The sequence below is a fragment of the Euprymna scolopes genome, chromosome 11 (genome assembly GCF_053919585.1).
Source record: "Euprymna scolopes isolate OS-2025 chromosome 11, ASM5391958v1, whole genome shotgun sequence".
Classification (NCBI taxonomy): domain Eukaryota; kingdom Metazoa; phylum Mollusca; class Cephalopoda; order Sepiida; family Sepiolidae; genus Euprymna; species Euprymna scolopes.
The window spans coordinates 135,909,054-135,929,518 of NC_136492.1; positions in this window are offsets into that span (position 1 = coordinate 135,909,054).

Genomic DNA, 20,465 nt, shown 5'->3' on the forward strand with positions numbered 1-20,465 from the left:
CAAGACTGGTACCGGTCTGCATGGAAAATCGTCCTAGAGCATCCTGTATCAATAAGCGCCAAACACACTTCAACATGGATCCCTGTCACCGGAAGCGTCTTGTTCGCATCTTGGTGGGGAAGGAGATTGGCGCTTATGCGTCCTCCTCTTGATCGTTTCCCAAGCAGTTCCGAGCCCAGTGTCCACTCTCAGCGCATCGGTAACACACCTTGTTCCGCGTTTTCGACAGTCCTTCGCAAGGTGGTCTTTAACATTGCATTTAAAACAGATCACACTAATGGGAATATTCTTAGCCCTGTTGTTGTTGGGTGAGCGTGTGGCCGCAACAATGTCCTGATGTTGTTCCCCAGTCGTCAAGATCTCACTCTTGATATTAGCTCCCCCATGGCCAGGGCTTCTATGTTCGGCACCTGTTGAAGAGCAATTGAGATGACATCAGGGAACCCAGTGACGAAAATCAATTTCGTGACTCTCTCATGGCCATCTGTTGTGAAGGCGGCCAATCCAACCAACTGCCTAATTTTGTTGGCGTAAACATCCACACGTTTATCAGCCCACCTCACCATAATTATTTTTTGTGTGCTGCAAACGTGTCGACGGTAAATGCCTCTTTTAATCGGGCTTCAATGTGGGCTATCTTCTTTTGATTGTCCTCCTCCATTTCCATGTAGATGGGCAAAGCATCACCTTGCAGATATAAATGAAGCAGACGCATTATCAGCTACCTTCTGTAGTTGTTTTTTTACATAGAGGTCACCACTTATCAAGGCCGCTAGTCCACTCAAGGATAAGGCTTAAAGAGTGTACAGTAGTCAAAATGACAATATAGTAATCGATAGTAATGGAAGTTCGGTAAATTTGATAACTTAAGTTGAACGGCTCATCAGAAACTTGTTCACGTTGGACTTGAATACAACCATATTATAGACAGCTGGAAAGCAGGAAAACGGAAGACAATTCCACAGGCGTGGAGTTCTAAGAAAGAAGCTTTGCTCATGGAATCTATGTTTAGGTTTTGGTACAGATAAAGAGTGGGGAAAATGATTAATAGTGTTTTCAGCTAGTCTAGTGCTTCTTGTGAAAGTTTGGCGAGGGGGGACCATAGATTGAAGCTCAGTTGAACACTTTCCATACAATAACGATAAAGCAGAGACAAACTCGCAACATCTCTTCTGTGAGATAGAGGTTGCAGCGAAGAAAAAAGGGCATCTCCCACCAGGCCAGGAAGTCTATTTTAAACCTTATCAAGGCAGGACAAGTCTTTTCTAGCAGCTCCTGCCCATATGTGGAAACAGTATTCCATCCTTGGACATATCTGGCTCTTATATAGATAGAGAATTGCATCAGCAGTGAGATATCTACTGGATCGATAGAAGGATCCGACCATTTTCCAGCGGCCTTTGCAACACATTTGATGTACGTATTCCATTTAAGATCAGTAAAGGTCAAGCCCAGAAGCCTGTCAAAACTTGAGGCCTCCCCAAGACGGGAGACATTCATTTGAATTGATGCCAGATGGGGATCAGAACGTTAATGATGTAAAGATAGAAGCTTGGTTTGAGATGAATTAAAAGTAACCAGCCACTTCTTTCCCCATTGTACAACGTGATCTAGATCAGAGGAGAGAGAATCGGAGAGAACTTGGTCGTTTACTGCCTTAGATGTGCTACCATAAATGGTAGTGTCGTCAGCAAAAATGTCTACGAATGATGCAAGGATGTGATTTGGAAGATCATTAATGTAGATCAGGAAAAGAGTTGGGCCCAGGATGGAGCCCTGAGGGACTCCAGCATTTATACTGTGAGCTTCTGATTTTTGCCGATCAACTACTACTCTTATGAATCTATCAGAGAGAAATGATTTAATAATTGAGAAGACATTCCCAGCTATACCATAGCTGGAGATCTTATGAAGTAAACCTTTATGCCATACCCTATCAAAGGCCTTTTATATGTCAAGAGCAATTCCCATAGAGGGGTTGCCTCTGTCGAGAGATTCGCTATTCCTATGAGATATAACTGTAAGCACATCTGCTGTAGATCTAGCGGAACGGAAACTATATCGTGTGTCACTAAGAAAGTTATTTTTTCTGAGATTGTTGATTACTTCTCTATTTAACACGGATTCAAGCAACTTACTCATGACGCACAGGAGACTTATTTGCCTGCACTGAAAGGGGGATGAACGATTAGTTGAATTCTTAAATGAAGGGCAAACTGATGAGATTTTCCATGGTAATGGGAAGCAATTTTCCTTAAGACAACGTTTAAACAGTTTTGTATGTATAGGTGCTAGTTCTGGTTGAAGTTTTTTGAGTACTATAATTTGAATACCGCCAGGGCCGGTTGTTTTACTGGAATCAAAGTTTTTGATTAACTTGGCAACATCACATACAGATATTTGTATATTACATAGTGTGTTTTCTGATACAGGAGGAAATATTGTGGTTGACAGCCTTGGTCGCAAAGGGTAAAATTGGCTGCAAAGTTCTTGGCAAAGAGTTTGACTTTGTCTGATGCTGACGAGATTATCTCAGGTCCATTGATGATAGTTGGGATAGAGCACACGCTTCCGTTCAGGATTCTGTTTGCTATTTGCAAAAACTGGTGGGAACCAAGCCGCTGCTCAGCTACTTTGGACTTGACGAACTGAGCATACAACTCTCTTGCGTTCTTTATTACTTTCTTACAATGGTTGCTGGCAGTCCTGAAACGGCTTTAGTTTCCATACATCTATTACGTTGGAAACAGTGGAAAAAGTGATGTCTCTGCGCAATAGCAGCAGCACATTCTGGAAAAAAACATGGCTGGCTGTTAGGTTTTTGTTGGAACTTTTTCCAGGGTATACAATTTTTTATACCTACAATTGATTATTCTGGCAGGTCTTATACTATAGATGACACATCCTTTTTAAACATGGGACGCAGAGGAAGATCCGATATAAATGTACGGAAACTATCCCAGTCAGCCATATATTATCGATATACTGTACGATGGAGAGGTACGTATTTGGACTTATTACATTTCATTTTTATCTTAATTGATACAACTGAGTGGTCGGAAGATCCAAGAGGAGACAGAACGGAAACTGAACATAGTTCAGGGCAAGTTGTAAGAAAAAGGTCTAGGAGACTTGCATACTGGCCGTCATTGTCGGGCACACGAGTGGGTTTGTGAACAATCTTAGGCAATGGAGAAATCATGACAGAATCTCTCTCATCATTAGTCTTGTTTGAGTAGGTCTACATTTCCACATTGTGAACATTGAAGTCTCCACATACGTGAATGTTAGCTGAAGGATATGCTGATAGAACTTGGTCAATTTTCCCAGATATGCTTTTAAAGATAGTAACTCCGCTGTTATGGGGAAGATAGAGATAAAATATAAATGTCGTAGTGTAAGCTAGTTCTACTCGGAAGCACATATAGGGTAAGTTAGTATATTTTCTGGAGATGTCCCTACCACATGGAAACCCATCTTTTATATAGAAAATATTTCATGCCCATGGCGATTTTGGGGGTCAGATTTAGAAGTTAGGTTAGAGTATCCTTTAATTACGAACTCATTTAGGGAAATAGTCTGTCCAATTCCAGTTTCGCCTTTAAATAAAAGGTCTTGTTTAGTCTCCTGTAATAGGGCTTCAACCTCTGAAAGGTTAGAACGTAGACCCACGATGTTGGAGAAGGAGACATGGTAGTCGGGGTATACGTTGGACGTTTCAGATCCGTGTTTAATCGTGTATTTTTTATTGAAACATGTCATAATGGAATTTTGGAGGGTATGGACTGCATCGTCAGACTTTCTTAGAGCAGGACAGAGAGGGGAAAGAAAGAGAGAAAAGTAACGAAGAATTTTTTTTGTAGCACAGGATAAGGTAAAGCCGTAACAATTACTCACCAGTATGTCATCGAGAGGTCCCACCAGAGATTACCGCATTGTCAATAATCTATTCACAAAATGGCAATACAGCAGCCCCAGTACTTTTCGCCTACTGATAGGCAAGCCTCCGTAATGTTTAATCCAAGATTCGGGCCCATTACTCTCAGGCGGATAACGTCAGCCCAGATAAAACGTTTACCTCCAGCATCCTTACTAGTGGCATGGCTACAAGGAAAATTTCCGCCATCTCTCTCGACTGTTCACGCAAAATACTGTCAACCTAGAATAGAGCCTTTTCTTCTCCCTTTGTCAGAAAAAATCACTCAATAAAAAATGAGGACTGAGTGACAAATAAAGAGAAGCGAGAGTAACGGGAGCTGCCGATAACGCTTCCACAAGACGTTTTCTACTCTCCTTTAAAAAATATATATATATATTAAGTATTGTACTTAATAAAAGTCCAACTGGCGTGTTTTTTGAAGGGAACGTAGGGTGATAGATTCACCTCTCACGAATTAACAATAAATACAATTTTCTAATCTGTTCAGGCAATCAACATGGTAGATATAATAAACATTTATGACGAGAAAACGCTATCATTAAATAAAACAATCAGGAGATAAAAATATAAATGAAGTACTGAAATAGAATGTAGTTATTAATATTAGAAATTAAACATAAAAATTTAAATACACTTATCTCGAACACGCATTCGTCTCCAGAGTGCAAACTGATTTGAGAAGATTTTAGCTTTAATATCAGCGTCCCAAAAGACGTTTTTTTTTAATTAACCGTTAAAACAAAAAAGTGATCGCTTTATTGATTTTTGTGAGTGACGTTTAAGAAATTGCGATATAAGAGAACAGCGAGGGGGTCTCCTGAAGTTCAACTTGTGCCGTTATAAGTAAATTCAACATAAAATGAAAACTAAACAGAAATTGAGGGGGGGTCTGAAAGAAATATAAAATGGTTGAGTATGCTATCCTTAAGATAAACTTAGTAGATATAATACACATTTATGACGAGAAAACGGTATCATTAAATAAAACAATCAGCAGATAAAAATATAAATCAAGTACTGAAATAGAATGTAGTTATGACCATTCAAAGTATTAAAAAATGTGTGGTTCACTGGACATTTTGCCTTAAGTCAGTTCTATTCAAATGCATATAAGCTTGTGACTGAAAATGGTAGAAAATTTGCACAATTCACAGACTAACCCGTCTTTAAAAAACTATCTTTAGAATTTTTTTAGTGTTATTTATGACCATCTCACTTGGCAACTTGCATACTAATTAGAATATTCCAGTTTTATTTTAACAGCTTTAAGTAGAAACATCATAAAAAACAGCTTAGAAAAATAATAAATGAGGCTTTATCATCATAGGAAGTATTATTCTGATGGACATTATCATTTGCCGTTATAACATCATGAAAACTCCAAGATGGCGACAGGGAAATCCAAGATGGCACCACGGCACGATTCAAAGAAATTAACAAACATGGTGTGTAGCATATTACATAAAAGGAAGTTTTGTACAGATCAGAATTATGTTCTCAAGTACATTAAACTAATTAGCATAATTAAGTTTCATTTTAACGGCTTTAAGTAGAAACATCATAAAAAACAGTTAAAAGAAATGGGAGGTAAGGATTCATCATCATGCGAAATATTATTCTGATGGACATTATCATTTGTCACCATTACACTGTGAAAAATCCAAGATGGCCACCACGACAGGATTCAAAGGAATTATTAACAAACTCTGGCTTTCAGCATATCAAATGAAAGGACATTTTGTAAACATTACAATTATAATATTTTCCAATATATTAAATTAATGAGGATAATTAAATGCCATTTTTAACGGCTTCAAGTTACTGTGACAATTATCGGACGACTCTCTACCACTATTTTGTATATTTTTTAAGTCATTGCCAAGAGTTCAAGAGACATCACGGAATTCTTTTCTTGTTCTAACCTAACGCTTGACAAAACTTGCTTTTTGAACGGAATAAGCATTTACAATACCAAGATTTATCGAAGTAGGTAGAAGAGTAACTTGCCTTTGGTAACATTTATTTGTTATATATTTGTTTATTTTGACTATTTTTTCATAACTCTGTGGATTGTAAAACAAACCCACAGATATTTGTGTGTGAGCCATGATGCACAAAAATTGTCACTATTTCTCTAGCCTAAATTTTTATCCAATTCTTTCAAAATTTTAAGACAAAAGAAATGTGTTCATTATTAAAAAGCGTTTGAACACAATGTTTATCTTTATCTTTGCATTATAAAACGTTAACTTTGAGATGTTTTATTTATGACTCAAAAACCAACAACAACAAAAAAAGCAATGTTCGTTGTAGTTATTCTTTTTGCAAATAATGTATTTTTTAAAAAATATTTTCCTTTCCATAATTAAAAACTTGTTTCCTAAATAATTACAAAAATAAAATGTGTGAGGTGATGCGGACCGAGCGATGCCGAGTGACCTTGCTAGTGGACACGAATTCAGAGAAATTCGCACGGCTGAATTCTAATGATGATGATGATTATGGTTTGGTGTTGTTTAAATAGAAATATCTATGGTATTTTGTCAGAGAGAGAAAAAAAACAAATACTCTTATCTTATTGTTGGAAATCCGTTAACAACGAAAATGTTGTTTTGGGCCCTCTGTGGAGCGATATGAAGAAATCCGGATTCTTAAGATGACACCTTGGGGTGGGAATCGGGGGTGAGGGGTCGCCGCCAGGCATTGCTGACCTGGGAGTGACTAATAGCTCCTAATAAGGAACACCTCAGTGCAATGAGGGTTACAAATGGGGATAGATAAAGCCGTAAGGAGGAGTAGAAATCAGGAAAATAGAGAGAGGGAGAGGAAAGGAAAGAAAGAAATAATAACTCCAAAAAGGTGGACGGAGGAATTTACTGTTTTGATGTTGTGTGACAAGTCTCACATTTTTCAGCAACCCTCGCCAGAGAACGGTTTCATGATATCACTGCTTATCCGCACCTTCCCCATAATAAGCCCGAAATAGCTTGTAGGAAAATGTCTTACGAAAAAATCAGGAACAAAGATAGGAAATCACCTCGCCGTGCATTGCCCTCCTCTAGTAGATAGGGATTTCTTGTCTGTAAAAAAGAAAAAGGATACAAAAAGCCAGATGAAACCTCGCTTCTCGCATATACGTGGTTCGTTACAAAGAACAATCCGACCTCCAGAACTTCCTACACACAATCTAAATAACACTTTCCCAGCGACCTGCTTTCATAGCGGCCAGGAATTATATATTTGCATAATCGCGCGTGAGCAGACGTGATTCTGCGAGAATTGCATGGGGTCAACGCCAATAAAAACCCATGGACGCCATCTTGGAACTCTCCTCCGCTCAGCCCATAGCACAACAGACATATCTTTATTTCTCCCCATTTCTAATTCTAATGCTAATTCTGCTACAGAGGCGTTCAATATTTATGGACCAAAAAGTTTTGTTGAAAAAGGAGTCTTCATATTTCATAGGTTATTAAGTTTACAAAAAGGTACATTAAATAAAATGTGGTTATAACATTATAATCGTACACATATATTTTCAGTTTATCTTTTATAAGCATGGGTAGTTAATATGGTTATGATAATCGTTTATATTTTTTGTTTTATAAAGTTTGCTAGATTGACGTTCGTATCATGTTTATCAGTTTAAATTCATAGTTATGTTTATATTCGTAGCAAATACGTAGATGACCTTGAACGGATAAAACAATGAAAGTATCTCGGTAAAAACACAATCCATGTTGTGTGATTATCTATTTTAGACTTGGTAACATACTTTCCAATAAAGAATTCACCATTTAGCTAACGCTCAAGTAAACAGGATGATTGTGTACGAATTTAACGTACATCATCCACTGATCTTTCATATTTAAGTTTAAAAGAAGATACACAGTTATGGTCACATAAATTAGAAGACCACCAGAGCTTTTATTACGTGACAAAAACAATATATAATAAAAGCGTAAACAATTAAAAAATGCAGGATCTGCGAGGAGAATGACATTGTTTGGTTTTACGTTAATCTGTTCATCCAAAGCATGTCAAGTTTAATATAGGGGTTCATTTTTTTAAATTGATCTATTCCGTAGATAAAATAACTGATGTCTTATCGACTAAGAAAGTTCCAATGGAATGAATACAAAATAACGGGGAGAAATTTCGAAAGTACATATCTAAACGTACATGCTTCTTCCAATTAGAAAATCGCAATCAAAAACATGTTTCAATAGATGTGTAAAAGCTACCAGACAAATTGATGAATTAATATTAAATTATATTCTTGTCATATGTATTTTATTTACAAAATAGAAAAAAGAAAAAGTAAAATAAGTAACACATACAGCATAATTATTAAATATATATTAAACAGTTCCCAGTCCAAATCATTGCACAACTAATGGAAAATAATGGAAGCAGAATGTATCATCTGTGACATGTATGTAATTTTACCTTAAAAAACTGTACTGATTTGAGTGGGTGTAATTTATCGCAGATATTTTCTATAATCAGCCTTAAAACACAAAATATGTTTCGCAAGCTTATCGTAGAACTTCCCTCCGGAATATATCTTTATTTTCTAATTTGAAATATGATTAAAAACTGACTTTCATCGTCCCGAATATTTAATAAAGATATGTTCGATTTTCAATATCCCGAGAATATTAGCTTAGATCTATTCAGGTTTATAAACCTGCGACCAAACTTCGGTCAGTGTAAACACGAGCAAAACTAAAACACCTACTAATTTTCTTTTTAACTCTAATCTTGTGGAGGCATCTTTAATTCTCACCCTTTTAGCTTGGCAAATATTAGTTCTGTTCAAACTATATCCCGAGCTTAATCACTTCTGATCAACTCGAGGGATCATACATGACTAGATAATGCAGAAGCACGTTTTATGTCAGGTGTGTGATTATTTATTTTAACTGCCCGTTAATCTTTCTCATGATGAAATACTATTTCCCCTCTACGCGAGAACTCTACCCTACTTTTGTGTTCAAGAGGGATGCGTCGAATCTGTTGATGAAAGCCTGCATGTTCCTTGCAAACATAATAATTAACTGTGAGGAGATAGGATTTCTTATATAATCGTCGACCGCAGCCTCAAATTATTTAAAACTAAACAATACACAAATAACCTATTCCAAAACAAGCTAAGTATTCAGCCTAAAACTAATTGTTTTCATAGTTATATGCAAAAAAATGTGTCTCTTGAAACCAAACCAGTATTCATGCTGAATCACAGAGAAGGTAAAGAAAGTGTACGCTATGAGATGCAAGGTCATCGGATCACGGTCATCAAAATGAATTAACTATGTTTTCTCTCTTAGATGTAAACATCCATTGGGTCCCTGCGATAATAATATACAAATTATATTTCTAGGATGTAACCAGTAATATGGACACGAATTGTGATAATCTTACAATAACATTCATTCGGATTTGCTAAGCAACATTATCAATAAAAACCATTCGACATGAAACATATATAAAATAGTTTTTATCACGTTTGATCACGTCGAAAATACACTGTATGCTCTCAGTTGTCATACAACTGTCAAACACGAATTACGTGTCGATTACACAAGTTTACCTATTTTATTCTCAATAATATATTTTAATTTGAAAACTATTCTCAAAAATCTATGCTTATTAATCTGAATTGTGTAAAAAGTATACAGAGGGCATTTCCCTTTGCCTCGTTGTCGCTAGTTTCTTTGATGTTTTATTTTGCTGGGTGAATGCATGAGTATAAAATTAATATGCAAGGCTCGAATATCTTCTCTCGGGTGGTGATTTAGGGAAATGAAAGTGGTGCGTATGGAAAAGATAGGTCTCGTTTATTTTTATATTTTAAAGAGTATACGTCTAGCAATGAGAGTGTTTTCAGGATGTTGTATAGTAGCCGATCACTTATCACATTAACTTTATATATATATATATATATATATATATATATATAATATATAATATATATATATATATATTATATATAATAAATATATATATACTGCCTTATCTTATCGCATAACAGATAACGAAACACACACACATATATATATATATATATGTATATATATATATATATATATATATATATATATATATATATATATACATATTACATGCAGGTCACAACTTATCAAGACCCAGACGGCACTCGGGCATAAGGGATATTGTGTTTACAGTAATCAATGGGATAGTATCGTAGTAATAGTTAGTATTGGAGATTTGATAAAGTGTCATTAGTTGAGGGGGTGGTTCATAAGGAATTTATTTGTGTTGGACTTGAAGACATACAAGTTGAAGTCGGGAGGGAAACGGGCAAGCGACCGAGAGTTCAACAGCGTGCAGTTCTGAGAAAGGTGCTTTGCTCGTTGAATCTACGTTTTTATTTAGGCCGGGCTAATGAGTGGGGGAATTATTGACAGTGGTTTCAGCTAGTAAATCATTCATATGTATTTAAATTTTTGTAGTTTAAAATGGTGCGCTAGAGATAGAGGAGACATAGTCACAGAGAATTATTGGTACACAATTATAAGTTAAACTACTCATAATGACGCGTATCAATATTTACATATACATTAATATATCGATTAAATAATTAAAAAATGGCAATGATCGTACTACAAATGTGACGCATGTCCATGCAATGCGCTCAAAAAATGGTACTATATACGTAATACAAAGCGATTATAAGAGGACCATTTGATATAATACGTATAGTGTATGACGCAAAAATATAAACTTCAATGTACGAAACAAATAATAGCTAATCATCTCACGAAGCCTGAAACAAGATGCAGTGTATAGAAGAGTAGGAATCTACAAAAAAGACGAGGAAATTAGGCTGCGAATAAAATACACCACGTCGTCTTCTATGTCAATAATTTCCAAACTAAAACGATTTAAATTGTTAATATTCAGTGTAAAGTATTTATCTGAATACTGGACATTTGCTGAGAGAAATATCAGGTAATAATTGATACTAAAACTTCTATTGAGGAAATAATACTATTATTGATGTAGCGTACGGCCTGAGTAAACATCTGCCCTACATATCATTGACTTTTTATTTAATTTTAATATTTAACTCACAATTAGTCGTCATATGAAACCACCTACTTTCTTTTAAGAATGTTGATATCAAGTCAGAAATGATACGCACAAAATTAAAACTAGAGGAATAAGAAACCGTGATGAATAATTGTACATATTTGATGTTATCTCGATCATTGAAGCATTTTATCACTACTTAAAGAATAACTTAAATCTGGACAGCATTATTTCCTCATTAAGAACAAGTAACAGCCGTTGGTTGATCTGTCCAATTGGTATCGAATACTGTTGAATTGACAAACTTTCATTTTCAGTACTCATCAAATATCAGCTTAAAATAAATGAAAGAAGTTAAAAATAGAAATAACAAATATATTACATGAGAAACAGAAAGAATGAATTCGAAGAGCGAAGCAGGTAATTGAGATAGAGAAACAGATGACATATACAGAGAGAGAGAGAGAGAGAGAGAGAGAGAGAGATGAAGGGAGAGAGACTATGTGTTTTCTTTTTTTACCCAAAGATATTTGGAGGTTTTCTGTTTAAGGCACAAGAATTTAATTCATATATTTTATATATTTTTGAATTGTATTATTATTTCTTTTTATTTTTAGTCCCTCGTTTTTATTCCTACTTGTGTTTGACAATTTATATTTTTTCTTGCCTGGTCGTTTCTCCTTGAAGCGATAGACGGACAATTCTTCCAGAATACCGCCTAATTATTTTGGTTGCGATTAACGAGCTCATCTTTCGAAGACCAATTATTTCAAGTAGAATAATCCGAGTTACGTTTCAGTAATTCAACAAGCAAATTATTCTAAAAAGAAACTTTTTTTAGTCTTTACCCACTGACTCATATATATATATATATATATATATATATATAAAGGGAGAGAGGCGTGTGTATGTTTGTGTGAACACACACACACATATATATATATATATATGTATATATATATATGAACCGATTTTTGTATATATATATGAATGTATGTATATATATATGTATATGTATATATATATTACACAAAACTTACTACGTGATTTTGATTAGCTATTGAATATTGTCAGAAGTAAATGCTTAACGGTTTACGTAAGTACATAAAACAGTATATATATATATATATATATATATATATATATATATAAGAAACCGTTAAAATCATCATTAAACAAAACGTCTTTAACCACATCTGAGTAATCAAGTTAAGTTCTACTATTTAGAGAAAATTACGAAAAAAAAACCCTAAAACCATGGAAAACATTTTTTTTTAATTTACATTTAGAGAGCAGTTTGATATATAGAGTAAAAGCGAACTGTAAGCCCACCTTAAGCAATAACTCAAACCATTCCTCCATTTGAAGACACATGCAGCTCCAAATAGGTGCGGTCTATTGAGGCATGTCTTGGTTATAACATACTACAAGCATATCTCGGAAGAATCAAGATAAAAACACAGAAGGTAAAAAGTAAAAATTTTATTGTTTCCTTCTTCTCCTATGCCCTGGGCAAAAAGGGGCCCACCATAGACGTTTTTTCTTACAAGTGAGGGCGTCTTGCCTCTTCATATGCAGCAGATCGGAATTCTTAGTCTTAAAGTTCATAACAAAGGATAAAAGAAACAAATGTTGTATAAAAGTAAAATTTGCTGAGATACACTTGACTAGGGAAGTAATTGCAACATCTAGTGCAAATTAAAAGTAGGCATATGTTGAACGTTAAAATCTGAACACTTGTAGCCTATATAAGTACCAACTATTAAAAAGGCGAGACCTTGCTGAGTTACCTACCCGGCTACAATAAACAGTCTGGTGCAATAAAGTAGGCATAGGTATCTTCCTTTTCAGAATCATCGGAATCACAATTTGGACAGTTGAATTGTGCCGTTCATTGGGTACACTCTTCATGGGCCCAGTGGAGAAAATTCTGGCACTGGACACACACACACATCTCGGGGTCTGCTGTTGCGATAAGGCTACCAGCATACCAAGCATGGCCATTTCTCTTCTTCCTGGCCGGTGTCCGGAGACCATCTTCCTTGCCACTCTCTACGCCATGCAGAACTGTGCTCAACAGTTTTCCATGCTCATCACTTTGGCCAATTTGAAGCCTTCTGTTCAAGCCTATCCCAAGACTTCTAAACAGGAACCCGGCCTCTCCTGATGTTATAATGACATCAAAGGATGCCTGATGAGCCGGCGTCTCTACATTGGAAGCCTATTGTCAGGAGTGTGGTCAGTTGGCTGATTTATGACTCCGGGAGGGTAACCATTTGCATTCTCTTGCTGAGATGGAGTAACCTGGGCACAGCTGCAGGCAGTTGGGGGGATGCCCACTGGGAAATCTTCTTCAGTCATCAAGGCTGGCTCAAAGTCGACGTCAATGAAGATGTTCAGATCATAAAGCTATAGACGACATGTCTTGAATCCTTGGTGCCCTGTCGGGAAGAGCTTTTCTCATGAAGGTCTTTCTTAACAGGCCAGCAATGTCATGGATTGTTACTCGTTTGCCGGGATTTGCCACCATCCAGCTTTCCATCCCCGTGTTGAAGGCTGTTTTGAGAAGCTTGAAATAATTTCTGTCCAAAGGCTGCAACTTGTGTGTGCTATTAGGCGACAGTGTCAGGAGGTCTATGTTATTTTCTCTGCAGAATTCAATAGTTGCCAGTGTTTTGTAACTGTGATACCCATCCAGCAGCATAAGCTGAGGGTTGTTCTATGAAATTCTGGTAAACTTCGCCAAATGTTCCAGTAACCTCAAAAAGACTTGGACTTGCATAACCTACCGCTTGTCTTGCGGAGTCAATCATCAGTGAACCCACCATTCTCTTTCTTTTTCTAGGTGCATGGGTGGTAAAAATGTTACCAAAGCCCCCCGCTCAACGCTGGCCACCTTTCCAACTTGGCGAGCACCATTTGGAGTCATGACCTTCGCAGGTTTCTGCACAGTTGAGAGTCCCGATTTGTCTATATTCCAAATACCTTAGTGTGGGTACTCATGCTTGTAAAGAGCTCTTTATACAGTCGGAAATATCTGAACTTACTCCGTGTGTAACATCACTTCACGGGAAGGTCTTGTTGCTTTTGGCTGCCGAATGCTAAGATTATGCCGATCAAGAAAGATGTGGATACAGGCAGTCCAGCCAATCTTATTTCTTTATTGAAAGGATGATGAAGGCCTTCATTTTCAGCGATTTCAAAGGCAAGACGCTGTAGATCCTTCACTCACGGCACATGCATACGTCTTTGCATACTAACAATATTCTCTTTTCGCTGCAATTTTTTCTCGGTGAGAAGGGCCTTCCGGTATCGTCCGAAATTCAACACCCCAGGTTCAAGTAACTTCTTGTTCCTGTGATGACGAAGTGTTTGAACAGGAATACCGTACTTTTGGCTGATTCGGATTAAAGAAACACCGTTTTGACTGTCCTCAAGGTTTCGGACAAAATGTTGTGCTCATATTTTCCCCTCTCCGAGTTCCTCTTGGGTTTCGTCACCAGTTCTGAAAACAATAACAAAATATTTTTTGTTAACAATAATAGAAACAGATAGTACTGGTAGGCCTTTCTGCTTTAACCTAGTATGGGTTATTGCCTGACTATGACTCAGTGATGATGTTTGGTAATAGTGCGTGAAATGGTGATGCATAGTGCATCAACTGGCGTTTAATGTTCCGATAACATATAAATGAAAACATTTCAGAAAATCATCTGTTGGCTAGACAGTGTCACAAAATATTCTGAAGGAAAAGGTTCAAGAATAGGGCCTAATTTTTCGAATAGTTACTTGTGCAATTTTCTTATCCATTTATCCTTCAAAAGAGTATGAAGTCAGACAATATGACAATATAAAACTATCCTTTCTAGAATGTGCAGCGAATTTTATTCGTATGAGAAAAGTAATTAAATCATCTGCAACATTTCAATGTTGGAGGTTTCCGGAAATATTGTACCATTGTGAATTTAAATTATATACGAAAATTCACCTCGACTATGAATGTTTATATAATCGTATATATTTATATTCTTTATTTTAGTCTAATCACTAAACTTAATAAATAAAGTACATTTATTTAATGGTTACAAATAAAATGATTAGGCGTTGGATGTTAATACCAAACTTGATATACATTTTAGATTTCAATAAAGAACAACTCCTAATCAATTTATTATGTTTACTTTTAAATAAGAATAAATAAAAAAGAGGTTGGAAGTATAAAACTACATAAATTATTCTAAATCTTTAGAAATACATCATTTTCCGTGAAAGTTGCTTAAAAACTATCTGTCTGAGAAAATTTAAAATAATTCAAGAAGAAATGTCAGCCATTGGGAAAAACGGAAAACGGAAAAACTACTTACTCTCTCTTTCTCCCTCCCTCTCCCCTTCTCTCTCTCCTATTTCTCTACCCTTTTCGCTCTCTCATGTTATTCTGTATTAGCGATTTAGAATGTAAAAGAGGAAAGTTTTTTTTTAGTCATTAATTGTTTGTTTATAAAACTGTTTAAATGATTAACAATTGTTATAAAAGAAATCGGTGCATATCTTAATAGGAAAAAAACAATAATAGGAGAATTAAGTACAACAGAAATGTATCTAAAGGCATTTAAATATGCTAGCAAGTTATTGCATAGAAACCGATTTTTATAGGAAAATAAATACAAATAGTAATTTGAAATTTATCTATCAAGGTATATATATATATATATATATATCCATATATATCTATATGCATACATATATACATATATATATATCCATATATATCTATATGCATACATACATACATATATATATATATACATATATATATATATATATATATATATATATATATATATACTAGACTACCCGTGACCCGTTGGAATTAATGTATGACCGTGGCACATGTAACATAAACAAAGTACTTTTTGTGACATAACAGAAAAATTCTATATAATTATGTTAAAAATGAAAAAAACGAATATAGATTTCTAGGAGTCGTTCTGTTTATACTTTTTATCTTTGAAAAAATCTAACAGCCATTGAATTTTAAGTGGTTTACTATACTTATATGTAAATCTGCACTATTCAAATTTTGATATATCGTTTGATTTAAAAGCGAAAAAATAATTGGGACGCTGAAAACGTACACAGTAAAACATTACCTTATAAAATGATCTTATGGTTGTAAAAAATTGAAATAGATTTATTTGTAAGAAAATTGCGTTAAAATAACTTAAACGTAATATGGTAACAAACATTGTAAAATAAATGAAGAAAGTATTAATAATTATTTAGATAATTTAAACACGAAAAACAAACATTAGGACACTGAAAAAGTACACCGTAAAACAATATATTAAAAAAGAAAAAGAAATGGAAAAAATATACACCTCGACTGTCGCTTGTTGCTTGCTTCACAGTCGAGCTGTATATTGGTTCCATTTTTTTACGCACATTTTCTTTTTATTTTAATAATATATTGGAACTCTTTCCCATTTCGTTGTGCCTATTTGTAGATTATTCCAGGAATTCCTGCCGGTCGGATTACTTTGGATCATGTTCCAATTACGTGTTTCCCTTTTTACTTGCGCGAATGGAAATTCAACTAACTTTCTTGGATTCTGCATCTTTGTATTTTTCCTCCATTGGAAATCGTACCCCTCACCATACTATTCATTAACGTGAAATCACTGTTTTATTCACCTCATTCCATCTGTTCACTTTTTGTTATCAAGTAAGATCTATGACGTACTTATCGTTCAATTAAATAAATTTTGCAAGCTAAATCCGACACCGCATTTTACTACATCCTATCATCTGATACGAAGGATGGAATTTCTTCGCAACTCCACGGATTAAGGACCATCCATTTATTTAGTGTTCCTTTTTTTAAATTGTTTACCTCTTTTTCAAAGTGTTTTTAACATGTTTTATTAACTACTTGTTCTTATTATAGCGCTATCTCCTATTTGGTTTTATCGAGTTGTTACATCTGGTTGAGATTACTTTAAAAATAGTAATTCTTTAATATTTATAATTTACTTTTGTTTTGCCACTTAGAACATTTTGGTAAACTTAATTGTAATTCTTATATATATATATATATATATATATATATATATATATATATATATATATATATATATATCACCCAGAACTGCGAATAAATGTATAAACTTTATGCACAAAGAAATATTTACTATGTAATGGAATAAAATAGTCTAATGTTTAATAAATGAATTATATATATATATATATACATGTATATAAATGATATAAATATATATATATACTTAATTTTATTCATTTACCATTAACATATTTGATTCCAATATCTATTAAACATATTTCCGTGTATACAAACTAGCGATGAACACGCAATTCTTGGTAAACCCAAGAACAGGTTTCTTTGGATAACTTATAAGAACTAAAAATATTAATACATATTTGAAATAGTTAAATGCTTTTAAGCAAATCAATGATAATAGCAAAAATACGTCGCCAATAGTACAGACTACTAGAATATATCCAAAGTACGAATGAAATTTTTCGGAATCGTTAATACAAATAAATAAATCAACAAAAGATCTTGTATATGCATACATTTATATATATATATATATATATATATATATATATATATATATATATGATTAACTTGATTAAAAAATAACTACAACTCTTAAAAAATAAATACATTTTCGAAATCTATTTTAAAAAGCCACCAAAATAAACTGAAAGTACCGGCAGAGAAAACTAGACATTTTTAAACAATGGACTTTATACAGTACAAACATCTAAGGAACCTAATGAAAATTACAAAACAATTCTGCAAAATGAATAAAGAGATGCAGAACGATAACTAATAAAATGATTCGATAAAGCAAATAACGTGCTCTACAATTATATATAGCATGACGCTATATATAAATGAACTAATTAAAAAATCATATATAATTCTTACCGCCATAATATTTGTATATGTATATATACACACACACACACACACACATATATATATATATACTAGCTGTACTCGGCCACGCGTTGCTGTGGTTCCGTTTGGTGAAATGATAATTGAGTATTTCCAATTAAGGCCTTTTTTGCATATGCTTCAGTAATTTGTTTCGCTTACAAATAGATTTGTAGAAATCCTTTCTTTGTTTCATAATAGATTTGGAGCATTTATTTTTTAATTTGATATATTTTTCTATTTTTTTCTTATTAGTATTTGAGCTGTATGGTCAATTAAGAGCAATTTCTTTTTCTTTGTTTGTAGTCATGTAGTTTTCTTTGTGCCAAAATAGATTTGTAGAAATAATGATTTTTTTACAATTTTTCTGTTGCTTTTTTTTTTCAATTTAGGAATCTGAAATTCCTTATATCGCTTCAAAATAAATTTGAAGCAATATTTTTTTATTTCTTTTTTCTTATTTCTTTTGCTTATTGTTAATTGAGCTTTACGGTCAATTAAGAGCAATTTCTTTTTCTCTGTGTGTAGTCCTGTAGTTATCTTTGCGTAAAAATAGATTTGTAGAAATGACTTTTTGTAATTTTTGGCTTATTTTGATTTGAGGAATCTGAAAATAGAGAAGTATGAAAAAATATTTGCTCGATTATTTTCTTAAAGAATTAGCCTATTTAGAACTTCTTGTGTAGGAATATTTTTTACAAATTTTTTGTGCTTATTTTTAATTGAGCTGTAACGTCAAATAAGCTCAATTATTTCATATGCAGTTCTGTAGTTCTTGTATCCAAATAGATTTGGAAATAATTATTTCATAAATTTTCCTTTTGCTTATTGTTAATTTAGAAATCTGAAAAAAGAGAAATCTGAAAAAGTTATTTGTTTGATTTATTTCTCAATGTATTGGCCTGTCGACAAATGTATGGTCATCTAAGGCATTTTTTTTTATTTGCGGCCAAATAGATTTGGAGAAATATATTTAAAAAAAAGTGTTCTGTTGTTTATTTTTAATTGAAGAATCTAAAAAAAGAGAAGTCTGAAAAAAGTATTGGCTTGATAGATTTATCAATTTATTTATCTGTCGAGATCTGTATGGTCAATTAAGGCCTTTCTTGCATATTGTTCAGTAATTTTCCTTGCTTACAAATAGATTTGTAGAAATATTTTCTTTTTTTTGCTTATTTTCAATTGAGAAATCTGAAAATCCCTTCTTTGCTTCAAAATAGATTTGGAGCAATTTTTTTACTTGTTATATTTTTTTGCTTATTGGGAATTGAGCGGTATGGTCAATTAAGACCAATTTAGCTTTCTATGTGGTTCTGTAGTTTTTTTTTGTGTCCAAATAGATTTGGAGAAATTAATTTATTTTTAAATTGTTTTATGTTTTTATGCCTGTTTTTATTGAGGAATCTGAAGATAGAGAAGTTTAAAACTATTTGTTTGAGTGATTTCTCAATTTATTTGCCTGTATGGCCAAGTAATGCAAATTTTTGTGGTAATTCTGTAATTTTGTTTGCGTCCAAGTAAGTTTGATTCTTTGTTTCCGCAATTTTTTACTTAAGCAATCTGAAAAAAGAGGAGACTGTAGAAAAGCATACGCTTGATAGATATCGCAATATAATCAATTGTTTGGCCAATCAACAGCTGTATCGTTATGTAAGGGCAAGTGTTTTTTAGTAAACATATGGCTCGTACGCTATATGCACGTGACTAAGAAAATGGTATTGATTTCCATAACACAAAAAGCAAAAATCATTCATGATTTAAAGAATAATTAATAAATTGTTTCAAAAATCTGTAGAAAAAGCAGGAAGTAAAAAATTGAAATAATTGCAATAGCAATATAGTAATGCCCCCACAAAACACCGGAAAACGGTAAGGAATAAATATTGTTGGATAACGTTGAAAGAAGGATTTATGTGTAAAAACTATTTGAATTGTTAAAGTATAATCGTACAATTTCTAAATGCACGTGAAAGTTGAACAAAATAAAATTTATGGGAGGGGGAATGTAGAAATAAGATGTACTGAAAAAGAAAAGGAAAAAAAGGAAACAGCTAATTAATTTTTATGTGAAAAAATGAATGCTATAGTTAGCAGAAATAAGTACAAATGTATCTGGAAAAAAGTGGGCTGCCGGAAAGTGGTAAGAAAAGTAAATAATTTTTAACTCCTATAATTCGAGATACGTTAAAATATGAAGTTATTTAGACAGATTATCAGAAAGAAACTTACCAGAGAATGTGTTGAACAATATCATTCCAGAATCAGTAATAATTCGTAATAGATGTAATCTTGGAATTTAACTTAAAAAATGCCGTAAAAATGTAGAAATAAGATTGACTGCAAAAAAAAAAAACAGCAAATGAATTTTCATGGAAAAAAACTTATCAAGGAATTTGTTGAATATCCAGAATCAGTAATAATTCGTAAAAAAATAAATAAGTAAAAAATAAACAGAAAGAAACGCCTGAAACACGTGAGAAAGAAAAAATCAGGGGGGTGATGCGGTAA